General features: G+C 31.6%; 1 long non-coding RNA gene across 2 annotated transcripts in view; it reads left to right on the top strand.

The window, feature by feature from the left end:
- The window catches only part of LOC147801901 (uncharacterized), a 165,634-nt gene that overhangs the window by 93,627 nt on the left and 47,829 nt on the right, over positions 1-24,178 (top strand). For both annotated transcript variants that reach the window (XR_015430605.1, XR_015430604.1), the window contains exon 10: positions 8,067-8,118. This is a non-coding gene — a long non-coding RNA (uncharacterized LOC147801901). The remainder of the gene's footprint in view (positions 1-8,066; positions 8,119-24,178) is intronic.

The following is a 24,178-nucleotide window of genomic DNA, read 5'->3' as shown; positions in this document are numbered from 1 at the left end:
TAGGTGCACATTAAAATTAGTGTAGCCCGAATTTTTATGATTTATTTAATATTTTTAAAAATATTATTAATAACAATTAAATATTTTTAAAAATCTACTTCTTATTTTAATTTGTAATTCAATACTTTTGTTTTGTGCAACTTGGTAAAAATCTGATAGTAATATTTAATGTTCCTTCAAACGTAAAAGAGTCCTGCATAAAATTTTGATAAAGTTGCTGCCCACCATTTGATTTTTGTGTTTAATTGTGGCCCCCGGTCTCATGCAAGTTGGAAACCCCTGCTCTAGACTGTTAATAGCAACACAGGAGAGACCACATACACTACCATGAACTGAATACAACTCTCACCTCAAATGCTCAAAATCCGGTAAACTTAATACAGTCCTAGTAGTATCCGTTCGTCGAATTGTATCCCTGATAAAAGTCTGGTGGCGGAGTAGTATGGCTTAACTATCATTGCGATTATCAAATATCAATTCATTAGTATATAAGACCTGCTAACTCGATCCAATCTTGAGGTACCTTTTGATAAATATAGGTTGGCATTGTCGATTTCTACTCTCCCCACAGTCTGTATTGTAGGCCTTTAGGGCAGCTTTCAAGGGTCGGTGCCATTGTTCTATCATTCCATTACTTTGAGGATGGTAAGGTGAGGATCCCAGATGATGCCCACGAGATGTGCTAGAGTTTTGAAGAGTCTACTCTCGAACTGGTGACCCTGGTCGATCGTTATCACTGAAGGTGACCTAAACCGGGCAGTCCCGCAGTGGACTGATCATAAAGATACGTTTCCCAGTAGAACACCGAACTCAAGCATCACTCGCTGCGTTCAGTAAGCGGGTGGGTGACCCGTTTGACCAGCCTGCGTAGGGACCGAGACTGTGCGGTATCGGTCCTCGTTAAACTGTTCTACCGTTAAGTGCTCTAGTTCGAGAGCAGGTCGTCGGGCCGCCAAGCAGGAGAGCCATCAAATTTTTGATGGAATGTCTTCGGATCACCCCCAGAGAAGTTTTCCAGACAGTCGCCAATAGCTCATTGTGTAGCTCTAGTGAGAGGTAAATAAAGTACCTACCTACCAAAGCGAGCAATACAGCTTTTAAATAAAGTTACCGTCTCTTCTGTAATCGGAACAGCTACCACCCCTCTAGTAAGTCTGTCGATCATCGTTAAGCAGTATGAAAATCCTTTGGATGGTGGCAATGGGCCAACGATATCAAGATGAATAAGGTCAAAGCGGTTGGACTTTATTGGAAAAGAAAAAAAATAGGGGATTTAGTATGCCTTATGATTTTTGACATGGCATGCAGTAACTAGACCGCATATTGCAATCTCTATTTACGTTAGGCTAAATAAATCCATTAACAATCAGTTTATTAATTGCTTTCGTACTGGAGTGTGATAAGTAATGAATGCTATCAAATATTTGTGTACGCAATTGTCTTGGAATAAAAGGTCTAACATTTTAAGTAGAAATGTCGCAGTATAAAAAAAAAGCGTTTGTATCAGCCATATTTACATTTTTAAAATCTAAATCTTGGGAAATATTGATTAAACGATTAAATTGTTTATCATTTTCCTGAGCTTCTGCGATTTTGCTATAATCTATAGGATTTGGTATTGTTTATAGAAGCTATTTTTGATAACGCATCTGCTGTTATATTATCAGAACCATTTGGGTATCCTATATCAATTGTAAACCGAGATAAAAAAATCTAATTGACGAGCTTGCCAAGGGTGAACATTTATCTCACTTTTGCTTAAATGCATAGGTGAGTGGTTTGTTTTCTGTGAGCAAAGCAAAATTTCGAGCACTTAACTTAATTGCTTGATTACAACTCCCTATCGTAAGCGCTATAGCGTTTTTCAGTTTCGTATAGTTAGTGCAAAAAATGCTAACAGTTGAAGAAGTAAATTTTCTGTTTGAAATAAAGATTTTTCCGTTGCAAAATCCGAGGCATACGCGCGACAATTCTAAATTTGCATCGAGGTTAGGATGCGCAAGCTGCGTAGCGTTTGCTGAAAGTGTTTTGCAATTTTGAAATTCGCTCATGGCCTGTTCTGACCAGTTAATCACACGATTATCATTCCGCTCTTTGAGCCTTCCAAAAAATCATTTAAATAAGTTTAGGTAGAACACAAAAAATTAAGAAAACAGAGAAATCTTCCCAATTCTTAATTGCTTTTGGCTGCGGGTAACTTAAAATAGTGTATATTTTATCAGGTTGTGGTTTGTTGCTATCGTTAGTTATTAATTATTCAAAAAGCGAAATTTCTGACACTCCAAACGGACATTTTGATACGCTTACCGTTAAAGCATATTCGTTTAATTTTTGAAATACGGCTCGAACATGCGTTTTGTGCTGTCAAGGTGCGTAGCGTTTTTAAAAAAGTGGTTAAAGGTACTTATTTTCGTTTTTTAAAAGCCCTTAAAGGTGCTTTTTTCATTGGATATTTTTAAAAAGTGCTTCATTTTTCCTTTCGAAAATGAGATTTTTTCTTTACCATGTCGATTTCGCAGCGTATTATGCAAAGCCATGTTTTTCACATTGTTCTATTCAACATTCTCACAAATCATTCAGCCACAATCTCTTGTGACGTACCGTCGGTCCATAGCGTATGAAAGCGCCAATCATTTTACATGTTTGATGTAATACTTGCGAATCCGCATGTGCGTCTACTGAGCTGGGTTCGGTAAGATTATTGCACTCTTATGTGCAAATCTGCAACATTTTGCAAAATATTCCCCATTTCAGACATCATTTTCCACCTTCTGATATCGAACCGAAATCTATTTATCTGTTTATGGTATCTAATATAATCAAGAAAAGAGTCAGAAACTAGTTATTTTATCTTCATCATGTAAAGTCTTTGAAAATTATTTTGCATTTTCTTAAAGTATAGAGTGCTTAAAAATATTTTTTGAGTGCTTGATAAGTACTTAAAAGGTGCTTATTTTTTGTTGAGAGATTTGGCTACGTACCCTGGCTGTTCCTCTGATTCACTAAAAAAATAAAGATTTCACCGAGGTTAACGTAGCGATAAGGCAAATCTCCAAAAACGCAGATCTAATAAATTTTGCATTTATTAATGAACCTCTGAAAAGTTTGCGGCACAGACCAAAATTCGAAAAGCCAAAAAGGGTTCTCAACTTTTTGTTTGTCGTCTGGAGTGTACTGGAATATGAAAACAATCTTTAAAAAAATATTTGTTATGAAACGCGAAGTCTTATTGTTGGGGAATCGAGTACCGTCTTGTTGTTGCTGTGTTTAATTTCCTCTAGTCCCCAACTGGTTGAATATTTCCTAAGCTTTAAGTAGTAGAGACGACCATAGAGACACCGAGGGCTGGCGAATACCCTGCTCTAGCATAAACTGAAATTCTTGTTTTACAACATCCTATATTTTTGGACGTAATCGTCTAGGTTTACTCTGTGTAGGCGGACCAGTTGCATTGATACGCCTGCTTAATTTTTGAGGTTAATTTACTTATTCCCAGAAAATTTAATATGTGTCTCCTGAGACATGGTGGCTTAGGGAATAGAGCTCTCGCCTTTCAACGAGGTGACCCAGGTTAGATCCCCGCAACAACTGGTTGATTCGAATTTTGCACGCGGCGCGATCGACCATAGTGCTGACGTAAAATATCCTCAGTGGTAGACGGATTATAGAGTTCCCTTGCCATACATCTTACCAGGGCAGGTTTTCGTGGTTTTCTTCTCCTTGTAACGCAAATACGAGGTAGTTCCGTCAAAATAAGTCTGCCACGAAGGCAAAATTTCTCCTAATACTTCATCCAGTAGTTCCCTTGTCTTCTGGATTGGGTTCAAAATGACAAGGACATGAGTAGTCGTAAGCCAAAAAAAAATTGGGGTCGGCTGTTCAACGCCGGTTATAAAATAAAAAATATGCGTCACCTGAAATTTATTTTATTTAAAAAGTATCCATTTCGGTAGTTATGCCAAATAAAGAAAATGGACAATTAATTTACGCCATTTTTGGTCAATCAACAGCCCTAAGTGCTCTGAAAATAATTGGAATAGGCAACGGAGTAATTAAATTTTTTTTTATTTGCAGTCCTTTCGTAATTCTGAATTACGAAGAACGATTAATGATGCTCAATAACTTACTTCCGTAGGTCAACATTTTTGAATTATTAGCTTTAAAAAATTCTAATGGTTACAAATTTCTAATCACTTTCAAAACGGGCAAGTTACTCACGTCCAAACCTGAATCCACTGAAAAATTTTAATTCGTCTTTTTATCAAATACAAATAAACGACACGAACATCATTCGGCATTTAGATCACTTGTCGCCGTCCCAGCGACAACCGTTTTTAGTTCTTCTGGCTATTGTTGTAAGAACACGAGAAACCTAGCTTTTTGACAAAATTTCGAATGATAAAAACTGAATTTAGACATTTCTTCTTTTCCCTATAGCTGGATCTATCTCTAAGAAAATTATTATATCTTGTTCGAGATCGATTGCGCGATCTCTCACGAGAAAATCTTTCAAATTGCTGGCTAAGTGCTGTTATTTGCTGACGAAGTGTTATTACATCGATACCAGGTGTTACCTGTTATCGTTATCATCGATACGAAGTGTTGATATACCAGATTCGATGTTGAAAAATCTTTTCGTGGATTTTCAGATTTGAACTAGTGGATTTATTTATCACACAAACATTTAGTAGGCGATCCGTTCTAAATTTGGCTATTTTATCAGCTAGTTGAGCTAAGTTTTCGAGTTGCGCTAAGCTAACGGAAAGATTTGTTGGTATTGTATTTCTGCTGGCAAACGTTGTAGCCGTAAGGTTTTCGAAAAATGTTCATTTAAAGATGTACAGTGCACAAAAAAAAAGACCACCCTGAATAACTTTTGATCTAATGATCGGATTTTCACGTTCTAGCACTCAATCTTCATGGTTCGATGAGGTGACATCAAAAATGGTATTTAGTAAGTGCAGACGATATTTTTAGTTACGAAATCAGATACAAAAAACGTACTTTCAATGAATAAACATACCTTGTTAACGACGGATTCAGATTTCTGACCCCCAAAATATAGACGCAATTTTTGTCGCATGGTCCCAATAATTTGGTCAGGGAAGGGCTCCAAAGTTTGAACCCCTTAATGGTCTTTTTACTTTTAGCGTATTTCGCTATATCTCGAAAACTTTTTAAGCTAACTGAAATTTTCTTTAAATACAATTATGAAATTCGTTTCCGTATGTATAGTGAAATCCGCAACAAGTAAAATTAACATTAATTGGTCCATACCTTGGAGTGTTCTCCTGACCAAGCTATGGGCCTCCTATATTTCGGGGATCAGAAATTCAATTCCGTCGGGAAAAAAGTATGTTTATTCAGTACGTATTTGTGTCCGATTTAGTAATTTAAAATATCGTCTGCACTTATTAATTAGCATGTTTGAGGTCACCCCCTCGAATCATCAAGATTGAGTTCCAGAATGTGAAGATCAATTACTATTAAAACTCTACTATGTTTATTACTATAACTATTAAGATCAATTATTACATTATTATCAAAAATTATTCAGGGTTGTCCGTTTTTTATTTTTTATTTATTGGCGTTCTGTGCCTGCAAGCGTTTGCATTTGTGACGGTTTTTGTCGTCCCCTAACTGCAATGCAGAAAGAAGTTTGCGAATTTGTTTATTTTCAGAGTCTGTGAACCAAAAAAAAGTTTAAAGTTTAGTTTTAAAAAAAGTTAAAAAAGTTAGTTAAAGTTAAAAGTTTAAAAAGTTTAGTTTAAAAAGTATACTTGCAAATAGAGATTCAGTAAGATTCTGTTCAATGCCGCTTGCCATGTTCAACTTTAATAACAAGTTTAAACAAATTAAACGAATTCACGCACTAACGCAATTTTGACGCGTATTTTCATTTTAGAATTAAATTTATATTAAAATTAATACTAACAACGAAAAAAGAATTTCTAAGGGGAAAAAATTGCATAATTAAACCAAACGAATGACCTTAAAAACAAACTTGAATCGTCGCCACGTAGTATGCAATCCAATAACTCACGTAGTATAATCTAATTATTTTTCCAAGAAGGTTGCTTTTAGCGTGATGCGATGAACGCGGTCACCACTGGAGAGAATATAAAAGGTTAAACTTTCTCAGAACAATTTATTCAAAATATTAGTGTAACTTTATCAGAGGAATAAACATTTTTAACAAACTTAAACATTTTGCGTTCGTTATGCGACGAAGGTAAGTGCCAGTTATTAATTTCCCTTAGACTGATGATGTTTATCAGGGGTTACCTTTTCTTTAAAATCTTTATTAATGAGCCGCAATGGCTCTGGGGATAAAACGTAAGGTGAACCGGTTTCGAATCCCAGCCACGGCTGGGCAATACGAATTCCGTATCCGGCTTGCACCGGCCACAGGGCTGATGGATCATGAGTTAGAGTCCCCCTGCTGCCAGGCTGGCAGTAGAAGGTTCTCGTGGTCTTCCTCTCCATGAAACGTAAATGTGGATTAGTTCCGTCGAAAAGTACAAATTTCTCCCACTACTTGATCCAGGAGCTCCCTTGTCTTCTGGATTATGTTCGAAATTGCAGGGCCACAGAGTTGAACATTAGTTGTCGTAAACCCAAAATTGGGTCGGCTGTTCAACGATGGTTATAAAATAAAATGAAACTTTTTCTCGCCAAGCTTGCGGGAATGAAAATATTAGTGAGAAACTGGTTAAAACTGGTGAGAGTGGCGAGTACATCAAAGGAATAAGTAAATAAATTAAGAAACAATATTTTCTTCTGAGCTTAAAAGTAGCTAATGTAACTTTTAAATTATAAATTTTCATTATTAATATCATATATAATTTTCATAAAGTACTCAATGCAGTGTATAAAATAATTTGATGTTTAATTAGCACTAAATATATTTCTTCGGCAAGAAATATATTTCTTCGGCAAGAAATATATTTCTTCAGCAATAAATATATTTCATTATTTTATGCCCATTTAATTTTATCTATATTTATTTAAATAAAAGTAATTTTAAAATTTATTAAATGTGTAGTTATCTACTTGTAAATAAGGAATAAAGACTTGTTCTACCAAGAAGAGTTTTTATTTAAAAATGTTTTCTCTTCTAAATTAATTTACTTTTCATTCGACAAGTTGGTTCTCTGTCTTTGCCATTCATTATTGCTTTGAGTTTGATTCAAAAAAAAAAATAACTGATTAAACTTATATATTCCATAATTAGTTTGCAATGAATAAATAATAATTTTTTTATTGGTAATACTATTAAGAGTTTTAGTTGCAGTACCATTGTTAAATAATATTGAAAGTTACTTTTACATTTTGTCAGCGTTCTCTGATCGCTAAATGTGAAAACCTTTAAAAAAAATGAAAAAATATAATTGGAATTAAAAAAAAGACTTTTGTTTAATTTATACTTTGTTAAGCAAATTCTGATTTTTATTAACCATGATAAAATGCCTCAATGTTTCTCTCAGAGCCGCTAAAATGTTTTAGTACGTTTCAGAATGTCGTAATATATTGAAAATATTTGAGTTTTAAATACCATGCAAACATGGTCTGAAAATTATTTAAACTATATAGATTTACGTAACGTGATGTGAGAAGAGGCAACTGGTACTAACATCACATCAAAATGTCGAAACTTAATCCTGGCTGAAAAAAACTAGCTGACAAAATAAATTTCAAACAGTAATGGATTTCACGATGAATTTGGTACACTGATAAAAGCGATTACCTAAATATGATATTTTGAGTATGAAAACCCGAAAGGGAGAATATTATCTCTAAAAAGGTTATAAAAGCAGCAGAAAAACGATGTGGTTTTTCCATTAAATTGTCACTCATTGAGCTTGTAAAGTTATAATTTAAATTCATAGTATGCTCGTTATAATATCTTGGTATTGGAATTTGAAAAACATGATGTCTGGAGACGGAACCCAATCTTTTCCAACCCCCATAGGTAGTAGTAGCATACCCTGAATTTTTAATTGTACTATTTAGACTGCTGTTATTTTTTAACTATGGTTTTACTACAGCAACAATTTTTCTTATAGGAAAGAGCTATGATGTGATATGAGCTGTATAACGTAGTACAACTAAATACAGGTAAGATTAAAATTCTCATTCTTATCAATTTTGAAATCTTTAAGTGTTTTGTCCAAAAATTTAAATTTTCTAATATCTGTTGCTTTTTTAATATCGCTATCTAATTTTCAATTGATAAACGGATTATGCCAAACCGAAACTTGTCTTACGGTAAAGTGATGCTGTTTACAGAGGTCTTTTATTCTATTCTTGTTTTTGACAAAACTGTGTTACCTTTTTGATATAATGCAAACACAGAAGGACACTTGGTTTGAGAATTAATATTTTCTATTCAAAAATTACAATTTTGTTACGTTGTTTTGCACTATAAGTAAACTGGTTCATACATAAGAAGTATCTAAACATGCATAAGAAATTTTTTTAAAATTTTCTTCACATAAAGGATTGATTCCAAATGGGAAATGGAAGTATTTAAGGTATAGAATATTAAGTACTGCCAGGATAGCCTGCTTGTTATGGTGATGGACCCATGTCCAAGTGATCATAAGTTCGATCATCGCTGACCGAAGACTCCACGTGTAATAAATGATGAATGGTGCACGTTAAACCTGCCGGGTCACACAGTCATCTATGTTCACAAAACAAATCATATCTCTGGGGTACTGAATTAAAGATTGATCGTTCTCAGTTTCAGGTTAAAATCACGATCTGTGAATGAATAATTGAATATATGAATGTGTCCGCCGTGTAAATGAACTGCGACGTACGCGTGACTGAATTAGCATTTTTGGCCATAGATGGCGCCACTGAAGCACAAGAAACGCACTTTTGCCTTAAATTCGCTAGTTTCACCAAGCAGGCTTGCTGGTATTGTCAGGTGGCATTAGAAACAACAACAGAATTTTAAGTTTTTTACTGGAGATGCAAATAATTATTAACCCTTTATTTATATATTTTTGCAGAGATATTTTTTTTTATTTTTTGAAACCTTTCCCACTAAAACACTGCCAAGAAATGAATACTTATTGTTTTTTATAATAAACTTTTCTTATGTATAATATTGAATCTATTCGGGCAGTAAACTGAAAAAGAAAGTTGTATTTATAAATTTCATGCTATTATTAGCTAAAATATGTTAGCAAATTGCATTTTGCGAAATAAAATTCACGCGAAATTTTTTTTTGAATAAATATAAAGATAGAATAGCAATTTTTTATCTGTGTTTATATCATAGATAGTTTAAAGAATTTGAAGAGTGACTTGAAAAAAATACTACGTCTTGTAGAATTAAAATAAAGTATGATTTTTAAATTTTCCTTTTTCAAAATTTAAATATTGTTAAAATTGCAAATTTTGTTTTGAAATTCGCTGGTTTATCCACAAAGAATATATCATTGAATTTGATTTTGCAAAATTTCTAAAATTATGGAAACAAATTTGAAACATGGTTTTTGAAAGATTTTTTCCGGTTGAATAATTTTTAATGCTTACATGATTGTTACTAATATTGTTTAAGCGGAATTTATCAACTATATGTTTATTGTAAATCAATTCCAATAACTTAAAATAAATTGACATTTGATAGAAAATATTTCATTTACCAATCAATATACGAAATGCACCGTAAAATAGGCTATTAGTATATCACACTCGTTTCAAAAATATTTTACCAATTTAGTTCAATACCAAAATAACTTGAATGAAGTAAAAGTATCAAAACAAATTATTTAATACAAATTTTAAAAAATGCTTTTAAAAAAACCCAGAAGCAATACTTCTTTATGGTTATTTTTTTATGCATATTCTACAAAATTTGTAATTTTTTTAAACTCCTGGATCATGTATAGGGAGAAATTCGCCTTCGTGGAATACTTCTCGATGAAACTAACCCGCATTTGCGGAACATGGAGCGGAAAAAAACGAAAGCCTTTCAAGATCCCTTGAACCCATTATCCGTCTACCACTAAGGATATTTTTACGTTAGCACTGCTGTCGGTGCAAGCCGGGTGCAGAATTCAACCAGCCACTTCATATGAGGGTGAGCGCTCTATCCCCTCAACCACCACGGCTATCCAAGATTTTGCAACATTTAATATTCACAGTTTTTTACATAAAAAGAAATCAATTTTGTATTTTAGCAACATTAAACTTAAATCGATTCTAACGCGCGCTTGTCTGATATTTTCTTAATTGATACCGGCCATTTGATAAGGAATAACGGAATCTTAATTTTAGACTTAATTATTGAATGATAATTCTAAATTAATATTGGAAATGCAGAAAAGAAATATTTAACAGAAAATAGTTTATTTACTATTTATTATATGATATATAACATGATTTAAATAACTATATTTGCACCATAAATGGAAAACACCAACTAAGAGCAAAACATGATTTATTTTAATAACGCATAGGTTTGCAATTAATCTAAAACAATACTAATTTAATGGGATTTGAAAATCAACTATGAATTAAATTCAAGCGACACTAAGACTAATAATAAACTAACTTCAAAAGATCGACATACTTTAAACTAATAAAGGAAACCCGCTTGACCTCATAAATAGAAATATATTTATCATATAAGCAGCGATTTCAATTTCGTTTCGTTCCTACATAACTATATTTTAATTTATAACAGTCGTTGAACAGCCGACCAAATTTTATGAGCTTACGACTACTAATATTCAACTCCTTAGTCTTGTAATTTTGAACCCAATCCAGAAGACGAGGGAGCCCCTAGATCGAGTATTGAGAGAAAGAGTCATCAGCGGCCACGAATTCAACTTCTACCCCATCCATACGTCACACCCGTTTATGGAGCGGACCTATTCATACATTCATTCATTCATTCATTCACATACAGTAATTTTGATCTGAACCACAGAACGATCAATATCCAATCCAGTACCCTTGAGGCATAATTTGTTATAGGAACTGGAAGGACTTTGCGATACGACATATTTAACGTGCACTGGTCATCATATAACTATACAAATTCGTTGTTATACTAATGACTTGAAAATTAAAAAAATAGAATATATATTCTGAATTAATAAATAAATTTTTAATACTTAGTAATGTTTATACATACAAAAAGTAGAATTCGTATCTTTTTTTATCGAATAATATCGGAAGTATTATGATAATAAACCAAAAAATAATAATAATAAACATTGTTCATATTTTTCACGTTATTATGAGTCATATCTGAGCTGATTTCTTACACAATTTTTATTCATTTGATCCCGTGTTAGAAGTTTAAAAAACTTTATTTAGATGGAGCTGTTCTCAGAAAGAGCCTAAGAAAGCATAATTGATTAGTTAGCTAAAATATAAATTGACTAGCGCTGAAAAGGAAGACATAAATTGTTCTACTTCCACTTTTAAAACTCTAGTATTGTTCCAAAACCTTTAGATTAAGAGGAATTTCGGGGATGTAACAGCTAACTTTGGATGTTTCTGCATTTCTCATTCATGGCTTTACAGTAATAAGAAAGCTATGTATTTATGTATTTAAAAAAATGTATTTTATATTGCTCCCACTATTTAACTGAAATTTCTGAAATTTAATCAAAAGTCATTAAAGTAGAAAAATTTAGAAATAATGATTTGTTCAAAAACATTTAGACTATGATGAATTTCGGGAGTTATCTCAATGCGTATATTTCTAAAAAAATATTACCTATTAACTTCAGAAAATAATCTTTCAATTGGATTCTTAAATACTTATGTCTCTTTGTGTGACTCTGTCTTAAAATTAATAAGAGAAATCTATTTTAAGCTTTTATAAATGTTTTTATAAAAGTTATTTTTTTTCTAAATTTATTTTAAAATAATTAATAAATTTTGAGTTTTAAAGTACGCAAATCATTTTACAAATTTACTTTATTTTAAAGTAATTTCAAATGAAAAAAAAAATGGAATAAAATCTGTTGAATAGTTTCTGCAAAATCCAATCTTTAAAAATGCTTCGTTGAAATTTCTTAAATTTTGTATTCTAACATTTAAAATTAAATACTTCAAAATTATGTGAAAATCAGTATACCTTGCTATTCGAACGTTTTTAAACTGCTATTAAATAATAAGATAAAAAATACTTGAAATTATTCTTTACATGCAATTATTTACGGATAAATTCGTTTTATATTTATGTGCGAAAATGTGCAATATGCTTAAAAAAATTATCGTGATTTATCGAATTATGCTAAGAAGTGAATCTATATTAATGAGTCTTAAGTTTTTATTGTTCCCCTGTGAAATTATTAGGAGCAGTGTACTACTACCCCCATATTTTGGACGTCAAAAATCCAAATTTGTTTTAAAAAATACCTCTAAAGTTTTAAGTACTAAGGACCCGTTCATTGCAAATTCTAGCGCAATTCTTCTTATTTGCCTTAATTCGCTTTTAAATTTTTTTATCACTTTTAATCCTCTTAGTTTTGTTTTTACTTTTCCCTAAAGTTTCGTGTGGTCTACACTTATATTCAATTAATTTTTACCCATTTTCTGCCAAAGTTGTGCAAACGCACCGTTTTAATAAATATTTTTTATTATCACTATGACGTATATTTCTCACTAATTTTATTTTTCTGATATTATCAAGGATTCTTAAGAACCCCAAAAATCAATTGTAATTCAATTGGAGTGAACTCTTACTGTTGGGAAATTTTTAAACTATTAAAGTTTTTTTAAACATAAAATGGTTATTGACAAATGAAATTTTTTGAAAATGTCTAATTATTACTTTTGAGATAAATTATTATGATTTTATGATGGATTAAAGTTGCAAATCAGTAAATGAAAAAATATTAAAAAATAAAAAAATTCATAAGAAAACAAGCGTTCAACAAATGGTTCGTTCATTGGTTTGGTGTATAGTGTCTATACGCACCATTTTATTTCTTAAATAAAATATAATTAAGATATCCTAATGAATGTAATGTAAGCGTTCGACAGATTCCCTTAATTTTTAAACATAAGACTTTTTCAAACAATACGACTTATGCATTTTAAAAAAATTCTCAGGAATTCGAATGATTTTCCTAAATTTTGCATTTCGTCATTTTAAATTGCATTTTTTTTAACGATGCAAAAATTTTATGCCTTACAATTCATTCATTACATTTTATTCAAAAATTACAATTTTATATCATTTTGCATTATAAGTAAACTGGTTTATACATAAGAAATATCTATAGTATCTATAAGAACTTTTTTGAAATTTTTTTCACAAAAAGGTTTGGTCCCAAATAGGAAATAGAAATATGTAAGATTTGGAATTTTAAGTAGGGCCTGTATAGCCTGGTAAATAATGCGTTGGGTCCATGTCCAAGAGGTCGTGAGTTCTATCACCGCCGACCGAAAACTCCCCGTGTAGTAAATGGTGAGTGGTGCACGTTAATTCTGTCGGGTCACAAAGTGTTCTATGTTCACAAAACAAATCATACCTCTGGGGTACTGAATTAGAGATTGATTGTTCTCGGGTTCAGCTTGAAATTATGATCTGTGGACGAATAAGTGGATATATGAATGTGTCCGCCCTGTAATAGGCTGTGACGTGTGTGTCATTGAATTCACAGTTCTGGCCAGAGATGGCGTCACTGAAGCACTTCTTCCTTGCATTAGCTTAGTTACACTAAGCAGGCTTGCTGACATTGGTAAGTGGCATTAGATATAGCATATGGCAGCCATTATTTATCATATAGCATTATTTATCATGTAGCCATTATTTACCATAGAGCAGGCATTTCAATTTCATTTTTATAGATAACTATTATTTTTGTTATTGTCGTAGTCATTAAGGCACTGGGGGTGTGATCTTGTTCTCCAGTTTCGGCATCTATGGCCAAGAATTCGACAACTGCCACACCCATACGTCACACCCACTTATAGAGCGAACCCATTCATACATACATCCATTCAATCAATCATCAACAGAACGTAATTTTGACCTGAACTAGAGAACGATCAATCTCCAATCCTCAAAGGCATAATTTGTTAACGGAACATGGAGGACTTTGTCACCCAACAGATTTAGCGTGCACTAGTCACCACATAACTATACTAATTCATTGTTATACTAATTATTCATTGTTATACTTAGTAATTTTGATGCATACAAAAGTGGAATTCGTATCCTTTTATAACATAATAATATCGGAAGTATATTATAATTATAAAAAAAATAATAATAATAAAGCACTTTGTTCATATATTTCTCGTTATTATAGGTCGTATCTGAGCCGATTTGGGTCGGAGTTTTGATTCATTTAATCCAGTGTTAGAAGTTTTAAGTCCTTTATTTAAATAAAGCTGTTCTCAGAAAGCGCCCAAGAAAGCATAAGTGATTAGTTAACTAAAATATAAAGTGACTAGTGCTGAAAAGAAAGATATAAATTATTCTACTTTTGCTTTTAAACGGCATTTTGAAATTCATATTTGCCCAGACTGAAATAAAATTATCTTAATATGAATCTGATGAATATGAAGCATTTGATTAATATGAATCTGATTAATATGAATCCCTTGATTAATATGAATCCCTTCATTAATATTACAACTAATCTAGATATTTCAGTTTCAATATCTTATGAAATTATTACTGATTCAAAAACAACGGTATTTTTATATTTATCATAAATTATTCACTTTTCGTGTATATCTTAAAGTGGAAGTTTAATATTATATTTGATAGGGACCTATTTTATTGGTAAAAAAGTTTTAATTACTAAGGGCCAGTTCATTCTAAAGTCTAACGCAGTCCTTCTTATTTGCCTTAATTCGCTTTTCAATTTTTTTATCACTTTTAATCGTCTTAATTTTGTTTTTACTCTTATCTAAAATTTCGTGTGGTCTAATTTTAGATTCACTTCATTTTAACCCATTTTCGGCCAAAGTTGAGCATACGCGCCATTTCAATAAATATTTTTTTATTAACATTGTGGGGTATTTTTTTCACAAATTTTATTTTTCTGCAATTGTCAAAGGCTGTTAAGACACCCAAAAACTAACAATAATTCAATTGGAGTGAACACTTTCTGCTGAGAAAATTTTTTATGCTATTGAAGTTTTCTTTTAACTTAAAACGTTAAATGACAAATGAAATTTTTTGAAAATGCATAATTATTCCATTTGAGATTTATCATTATGTTTTTATGATGGATTAAAGTTGCAAGTCAGTAAGTAAAATAAAAAAAATTCATAAAAAACAAGCATTCAGCTAAATGGTTTGTTCATTGTTTTGGTGAATGGGTGCCTATACGCCCCATTCTATTTCTTAAAAAAAAATTCATGCATGAAATTTTTTTGTGTCTTAATGAATGTAATGTAAGCATAGTTCAATGAAAATAACACCACATTTTATATAATTTCTATGCTTTGCCTAAAATAGGAGAATTGAATGTGGTGTTTGTGGTAGGATAAGAAGAAATGTCTCATTCAGTTAAAAGAAATCTTCATTTGTTAAATAATCACACAAGCAAACTTTAATGCATACTTTTCAATTTATTTCAAAAGAAAATTGTCACAATTGGGGAAACATAATACTTTTTTGGCAATGTATTTTTTTATTGCTGCTTAAAAACTCTTCATAAATTTATATTTATTGAGCGTTGAAATTATAAATATTTCAGTTTTTTTTAATTTTGAAAGTATTGCCCAAACGGGGCTATGTAGTTACTTTACGTGCATTGTAATGGTATACCGGACAAATGTAATCCAGGCAATGGCACTTGATCTTTAAAAATAAACATCATTGAAGGATATATTGAGCAAATGTCTGACCAAATCATTTAAAAAAAATTATTTTTAATTGTTTTAAGTAGAGGGGCACAGCATACGACCTGTACAGCCGTATGTATAGCCTGCGGCAGCAACCTAAACATAATTTTAAAAATTAGCAATTTTAAAAAATAAAGAAAAGTTCGGAAATTTTAAACTGCGCAATCAGGCTGGGATAGCCTGGTTGGTAGGGCACTGGGCCCATTTCAAAGAGTTCTTGGGTTCGATCCCAGCCTACAATGGTTACTGATGTACATTAAATCTGTCGAGTCACAAAATCCTTCATGTTCCCATAACAAATCATACCTCTGGGGGTACTGATCCAGGAGTTTCCTTGTCTTCTGGATTGGTTCGAAATTAGGAGTTGAAGTGAACCCAAAAAACTGGGTCGGATGTTCTACGACGAATTTAAAATAAAATAATATTGCGCAATCAAATTTTTGATGCACAAAATCTCAACCAATGTAGTTTCTCAATGGTTAATGCTACGGATATACGCATAAGTTTTGTAAATCCCAATATTTTAATTCGACATTATTATTGACCCTCTTCGTGTGTGGTGATTTCGTCGAAAATTCAATGACTTTTCGATAATTATTGCTACCCATTTTCACGTAGTTTCTGAAATCTCGATATTTTTTTTTTTTTTATGAAATCGAAATATGTTCGAACGTTTTGAAAGTTATGAGACGCTTTAATTGAGTAAACAGCATCGTAAATCTAAATGACTTTTGATCATTTTTTCGGCAGTTATTGCTAGTTTTCAAAATCGCGATATTTTTAGCACGACATTATTGTGAATTGCTAGTAACGATTCACTCATTGAGCTAACCATTTTTTGAAGTGGTTTATTTGTGACGATTTTATCGCAAATCAAATTATTTATGAATCGTTATTTTGGCAATTATTATTGCTACACATTTCAACAAGGTTTCGAACGTCCTAATATTTTTTACGCGAATCCCGGGCATTTAAATACATTACTTTTTGACGCTAGTTATGCCGATTTCATCGTAAATATAAAAGGATTTTAATAGTTTTTTTCGGTAGTTATAACTATTAAAATCCCTTTTTATTTACGATGGGAACCTACGCCTTTCCCCACGGTTCAAAACATCCTCATATCTTTATCACTATATTTTCACGGCATGCGAGTTTTGAATCGTGCATTAAATTAATCACTCACTTGCTCTGTGTCGATATCAACCCAAATATAAGTATTTTTTGGCACGTTTATTTTTTGACAGTCGCAATTTAAAAGTCACACATCGTAATTCGTATTCTCGCGGTCTGAAAATTGCATTTCATATTAACATTAACGAGATTTCATACTAACATTAAAAATCATCTATCGCGATTCGTATTCTTGAGATTTAAAATCACAAATCGCGATTCATATTTTAGCGTTTAAAAAATCATACGTTATTACTCTTCTCGCAATTCAAAAATCACACACCACGATTTATATTCACGTGATTTAAAAACCACATATCGCTATTCATGTTTACACGTTTTAAAAAATATACATTGTGAGTCTTCTCGCAATTTGAAAATCACATATCTCGATTCGTATTCTCGCAATTTAAAAATCTGGAAAGGAAGAGCTCCATATGGGACAAATTCCCAAACTAATTAAGTTATATGCCCTAAAATTAATACTGACCACAACAGCTTCTGTATAAATGAATTTGTCATGTTCAAGGTTAAGGAGCAGTCTTTAAACAAAATCATTAAATTTTCATTTAATAACCCGAAAAAGCTATCACATGATGAAGTAGATCAAACCATCACAATATTTTAAAATGTTTCAAATTGTGGAATATGCCATTAAGAAAATTTTTTAACCATTTTACATCATTTATAATTATATACAGAGAAATGATTTGTATATCATTAAATTTTAACTGTAAAAAAATAATAAATTTAAGTATCATAAAGTAATGCAAATTTTAATTTATTGCTAACACACGTGAATTAATTGTTAATAGTGTTATGTTTAAAAAGTATGGGTCATAAGGAATTGTAAGCAAGTATCTTATAGTTTTTTTATTTATTAAGGAAATAGTTCCTTCAAAATTAATGTTTTCTTTCTTTCCTTTCTCTCTTTTCTCAGCCCTTTGCCCCTTTCTCAGCCAAAAATAAATCTTTCAAAGTTTAAGTATATTCCTTAATAAATGTTGAATCTTATTTTAAGCTGCAAGGGTTTCAATTTTAATCATTTTTAACGCTAAGAACTTTCTTTAAATCAAAGTATTTAATTTTCATTAATGTTGATAACTAGAATATTAATTTTTTTTAAATTTAATTCACTGAACAAATTTTTTATGTTAAAATTTATGATTAAATGGACATAAGTATTATATAATGTGATTAAAACAAACATGAATATTCCCATTGTTTTTAATTATTTTAATTTAATCTGAATTTTTTTCCTGATAAGTTTATTCTGATTGTATTTTATTTTCTAAGTAATCAATTTCAATGTTTCTATTTTTATTTTAAACGTTTAAAAATATTTAATTTTATACCAACGTATTATTACACGGTTAACTGATAAAAATAATTTATTGCCTTGAACAATGATGTTTATATAGTAATCACTACTTACAATTACTAAACATGTTTGTCTAAGTACTTTGGCTTGCAGCTCTTCGTTGGTTAATCTGCTGTCCATGTGGCCCTTCGTTCAAAAAGATTGTGCACCCCTACTAATATAATTTGAAGATGCTCATTTGTTATAAAATAAATTGAGTGAAGACGTATTTTCGGCTAATTATTTATCAAACTTTTTTTATGCATTATTATATAGTTAAAAGTAATGTGAACTTTCCATTTTTGAATTATAACAAAGATTTTACAAGATTAAAAATTTCGTTCGCTTCAAAAAACATATTAATGGGAAATAACAGTCGGCATGTTTCAAGCGCTCAAAGCAGGCGCCCGTTTTCAAGACAAGCCGAACGTGAATGATAAGAAACGTAAGTTTAAAATAAAACAAAAAGTTGTCCACGAAAAATGGAAAAAATAAAAGTGAGAAACAGAGCTAGAAAAAAACCACAGTACTCGAGAGAGATAAAAGATCCACAGAACAAGAGAAACCACAGTGACCGTGAGAGACAAATCAAGGTAAAATGCATTTCCACTCGTTATGGAGAAGTGGTGAGGATCTGATATCGTTGAGAGGGGAATAAGCATTTATTTGAATAAAATAAGACTCCAAGATGAGCTTATGTGGCAGTGATGGAAATAATTTCGACATCGTCGAAATTGAATTTATGCCCATAATTCCAACAGTTTGCTGCAATGGATGATGTTTTGATAGCAGGCAATTATGTTTCTTTAAGTCTAAATTTTAAAGCGCGTCTAGTTTATCCGATATAGCCAATCTCTCACTGACAATGAATGTAGTAAATACCACAGTGATCATTAAAGCTAATAGAATCTGTAAGAGATCTAAATTTGGTTTTTGTTAAAAGGCCTAATTTTATAACGAACGGGGAAAAAACTGTTAAGTTCTTAAAGAAAGATCTCTGTAAGGATTTGAAGAGGTTTGAGTCTAGTTAGTTTAGCCAAGATGAACCCACTATAGAAGCGATTAAATCCACTGTCAACATCAAACGAGCGGAAGATGGTAAGTTAAGTAAAGTTAGAAGGTTGTAAATGTTAAATGTGTGCAAAACGGAAATATGGAATGCAGAAATGTTATGACAATTATGGTGAATAAAATTAATATGAGGTGGCAAAAACACGGCTATACGCTTATGAGAAACAGTGGTGGAAAAATGGTCAGGGTATCTTTTTTTATTTCTTTCTTTTTCTTTTGGCTTCTGTGGTTTTTTTTAACTTTTGTATCTTCCTGCTATTCATTCCATTTTTCATAAGCAGCTCTTCGTTTTATAATTCAAATCCCTTTTGTTTCTTCCGATTCACATCTGGCAAGTTTTGAAAATGGGCGCCTGTTTTTGAGTGTTTGAAACATGTATACTGTTATTTCTTGTTTGAATATTTTTCGAAGCGAACAAAGTTTTTAATCGAGTAATATTTTGCCGCTTTAGTTTCCTGAGATTATTTATTTAATGTAACAAAATTGTTTAAATTTTCAATATGCAATGATAAAAATTTACGTTTAATTTTTAAAATGAAAAATAAGTACAAAATTCTGGGACTAAAAATAAAACCATGCGTGCATAATTTAACTCTAATTTATTAAATAAATCAATTTGTTGCCCAATGCGAAGATTACATGCAAAGTATAAATACAAATATTGAATTGATGCAAATATTTGCTTACCACCAAATGAATCAATTCATTTTAAATGTTTAGTATCGAACAAAATGTCACAACTTATTTTTAAAAAAGATTAATTAATCAATGCAAAATGCGAATAAAAACTATTGCAAGTAAATATTAAAACGCATGATTAAAAAAATGTATTATATTATGTATTAAATATTCTTATTATTAATATATTATAATTGATAGAACTACTTTGCTTACGCAAAATAATTCCGAATAATGGAAATTTTTACAATCTTTTAAGAAGGCGCTAGAGCAAGACTGTTTCATTTATTTTATATGAATGCTGATTATGAAACAATTGTGTTTTTATAATTTATCTTTTCGAGAGGAAAAAGAAAGTTTCATAAGATTGTAATGCTAGGAGCTAACTGTTTTATGAACTAAAACTTATTAGATATTCTAATTAGATATTAGATATTATATCCGGATGATAGATCATTCACCAGGAGTTGGCAGTTGTTTCAGCCTTCATCACGTGGTATCCGACGATACTATTTCTCTATCTTTGGGAAAAGGAAATGAACAATCCTGACCAAGCTTGCTAGTTGGCAATCGGATGACAAAAATATTTATTTAGCAATCTTTACGTGCATTTTATTAACATTAAATATTTCATAAATTTCATGATATTTTTCTCTTTTAAGGCTATAGTTTGTCCTTTTTGAGACATTTTGCTGTAATATATTTCATTAGAGTAACGAAAGGTAGAATTATAGATGATGAAGCGAAGTAAGTGACTGAAAAAGAATTCACCCTTTACGTTTGGCATGCATTAAGGGTTGTCTCAATTCCAAGCGCGGAGACTTTTCTCCTCTTATGCCTGCGCCGGAATAAACTCTTCGTCAGAATCGGTGGAGCCAAGTGCCAGTTCCTGGTGAACGAACTGTAGCTACTCCCTCCTTTAGTGGGCCCTGGTAAAATTGTCAAACTTAGACCGGACCGAAGAAGGTTGATGAACGGTGTTATATACTAGTAAATTGGTATAGAATAATCGTAGTGCTTCATTACTCTTACACCAGAATGTCATTTTGGATAGAATTCTATCAATGGATATCGCTGTATGATTCATTGCTGTTTTTATGAGAGGCCGGGAGCGCTGTATTAAGATAACCATATTTTGAGCGCTGCTTATGAGAGATGTTTTAATATCATGGTAGTGTGTTTGATCACTCCTCGGTTACTTTTATCAGTGTGTGCAGCGTCACGTTGCGTGTGATCGAGACTGGGTAGCAACAACACGAGAAAGATATTGTCGCAATTACAAATCACAATCGTGAAAATCGATTTTTACATCAAATATTATTCAGGATGATCCGTTTTTTTTTCGCACCGTACCATTCAGCGTTTGCATTTGTGACGGTTTTTCGTCCGATAATTATAATGCAGAAAGAAGTTTGAGAATTTGTTTATTTTCAGAGTCCATAAATTCCGCAATAAGACTTCCTATAAGAGTATTATATTTGTTAGCAGCTGGAAGATGAAACAAAATATCTGAAACTGCCGTTTAAGTCTGTGTCTATAGCTGCTATAATATTGCTATATTTCGTTTAGTCGTTAGTAATTCCTGATAAATCGAAATTCCTTAACAAACCAAAGTTTGATATTATTCTTCCATGTTAGTGGTAGTTTAAAAAGTATACATGCAAATAGAGATTCAGAAAGAGTCTGCTCAATTTCGTTTGCCATGTTCAACTTAAAATAATAAAAAGTTTAAGCAAATTAAACTAATTCATGTGCTAACGCAATTTTGACACGTATTTTAATTTTAGAAATAAATTTCTATTACAATTAATACTAACAACGAAAAACTTAGTTATTAAGGGGAACAAATTGCATATTTAAACAAAACGAAAGACCATTAAAACCAACTTGAATCGTCGCCACGTATTATACAATCTAATAATTCGAATAATTTTCCCAAAAAGATTGCTTTAAGCGAGCCACTGAAGAGAATATAAAAGCTTAAATTCTATCGGAACAATTTATTCAAAATATTAGTATACAGTCTTGGGCTAAGTTATTCGACTCACTATAAGATTCTGCCGCATCTTTTCTTTCTTTTCGGCCTCAAATGGTCTCCTGACTCAATTTTCTTTTTTATGCGTCGTTCGCTAACTTCAGAAACCTTCAATCTTCGTGATATTTCGAGGCTTGAAAATATTTTAGCATTCACGAGGGCCTTTACTTTAGCTTTTTTGCATGGCCTTTTTTTTCCACGAGTGACTTTATTTTATTTTATATCCGTCGTTGAACAGCAGACCCGATTTTGGGTTAACCATTGCTAACATTTAACTCCGTAGCCTTGTCATTTTGAACCCAATCCAGAAGACAAGGAAACTCCTGGATCAGAACCCCCAGAGGTATTGATTTGTTACGGGAACATGGAGGACTTTGCGACTCCACAGATTTAACGTGCATCGGTCGCCATTTACAGCACAAGGAATGTTCGGCCGGTCGGGATCGAACCCACGAACTCTTGGACGTGGGCCCAGTGCCCTACCTACAGGCTATCTCGGCCTTTTTTTCTTTACACGTGATTGAAGTTTTTCGATTTATTATATAAGCACTGCACAAAATAAGCAAATAACTGCGTATTACAAAACTGTAAATCCTATAAGTACAGCACATAAAGTCACAGAAACACAACCGCAACTGACGCAAGCGATAACGCGACTGAAACCGGTTTGCACTAGAGTGCCTTCAGTGAACAAAATAAACAAGTAAACAGGTGAACAAATAAACAAGTGCGAGCTAGAGTGCCTTCACTGAAGGCACTCTAGTTTGCACTTGTTTACGGTCGTGTATCAATCGGTGTATATAAAGATTTCCGGAATAAAAACTCATCACATGTAAGTTTAAATATATAATTATTGCATACAAACTCGTGCAAGACATGTAATTATTAAAACACTACAGTGCTTTCCTGGGACTTTAAGAAAAGAATAAACATTATTACAGGCTTAAACTGGAGATAGTGCCGAGCACCCCAAAGGAATAAGTTAATAAATTAAAAAACAAAATTTTTTCTGTTTTGCTTAAAAGCTTAAAAGTGGATAAGAATGTAACTTTTAAATTATAAATTTTCATTATTCATTTCATATTTTAAAGCACTCATTGCAGTGTGAAAACTAATTTGCCGCTTCATTAGCAATAAATATATTTCATTTGTGTCCATTTCATTTTATATACATTTATTTAAAATGATTAATTAATTATAAAATTTATGGAATGCTTAGTTAGACTATCACTGCTTGTAAATAAAGAATAAAGACGTGTTCTAAAAGAATAATTTGTATTTAAAAATGTTTTCTCATCTAAATTAATTAACTTTTCATTCGACAAGTTGGTTCTCTGTCTTTGTCATTCTTTAACAGGGGGGGGGGGGTGTAGCGTTTTTAAAAAGTGCTTAAAGGTGATTATTTTTGATTTGAGTATTGTAAAAGCCCTTAAAGGTGCTTTTTTTATTCAGGATTTGTGATAAGTGCTTAATTTTCTATCTTTTATAATGATTTTTTTTTCCTTTGCTGTGTCGATTGTCGTTCTAAATTACAAAAACTGCATGATTTTCACAATTTTCTCTGCAATATTTATCAGAAACTAGTTATTTTATTATGATTATGTAAAGTCTTTGAAAATGTTTTTTAATTTTATTAATTTTATGTTTATAAATTAAGAACTTAAAACGATAGGGAAAAAATATTACTGCACAGATCCTAACTATGATTTTCTTTTTTTGGAAAGTCATAAAAAATGTTCTTTGTGTGCTTAAAACATTGTGAACTATTATATACTTGCCCTATTATATACTTGCCCTATTATATATTACCCTATTATATACTTGCAACATGATAGAACTTAGAAGGTGCTTGTTTTTTGGTGGAAAATCTGGCTACGCATCCAGTTGTTTTGAGTTTTATTTGGAAAAAAAATAACTGGCTAAGTAAGCTTATTTATTCAGTAATTAGTTTGTGGAGAATAAATAATAAACTTTTTTTATTATTATTACAGTTACGAATTTTAGTTAAATAATATTAA

This window comes from Parasteatoda tepidariorum, chromosome 11 (assembly GCF_982258835.1).
Source record: "Parasteatoda tepidariorum strain Cologne lab strain chromosome 11, Ptep-v5.0, whole genome shotgun sequence".
NCBI lineage: Eukaryota > Metazoa > Arthropoda > Arachnida > Araneae > Theridiidae > Parasteatoda > Parasteatoda tepidariorum.
This window is presented reverse-complemented; position numbering and strand designations above follow the sequence as displayed.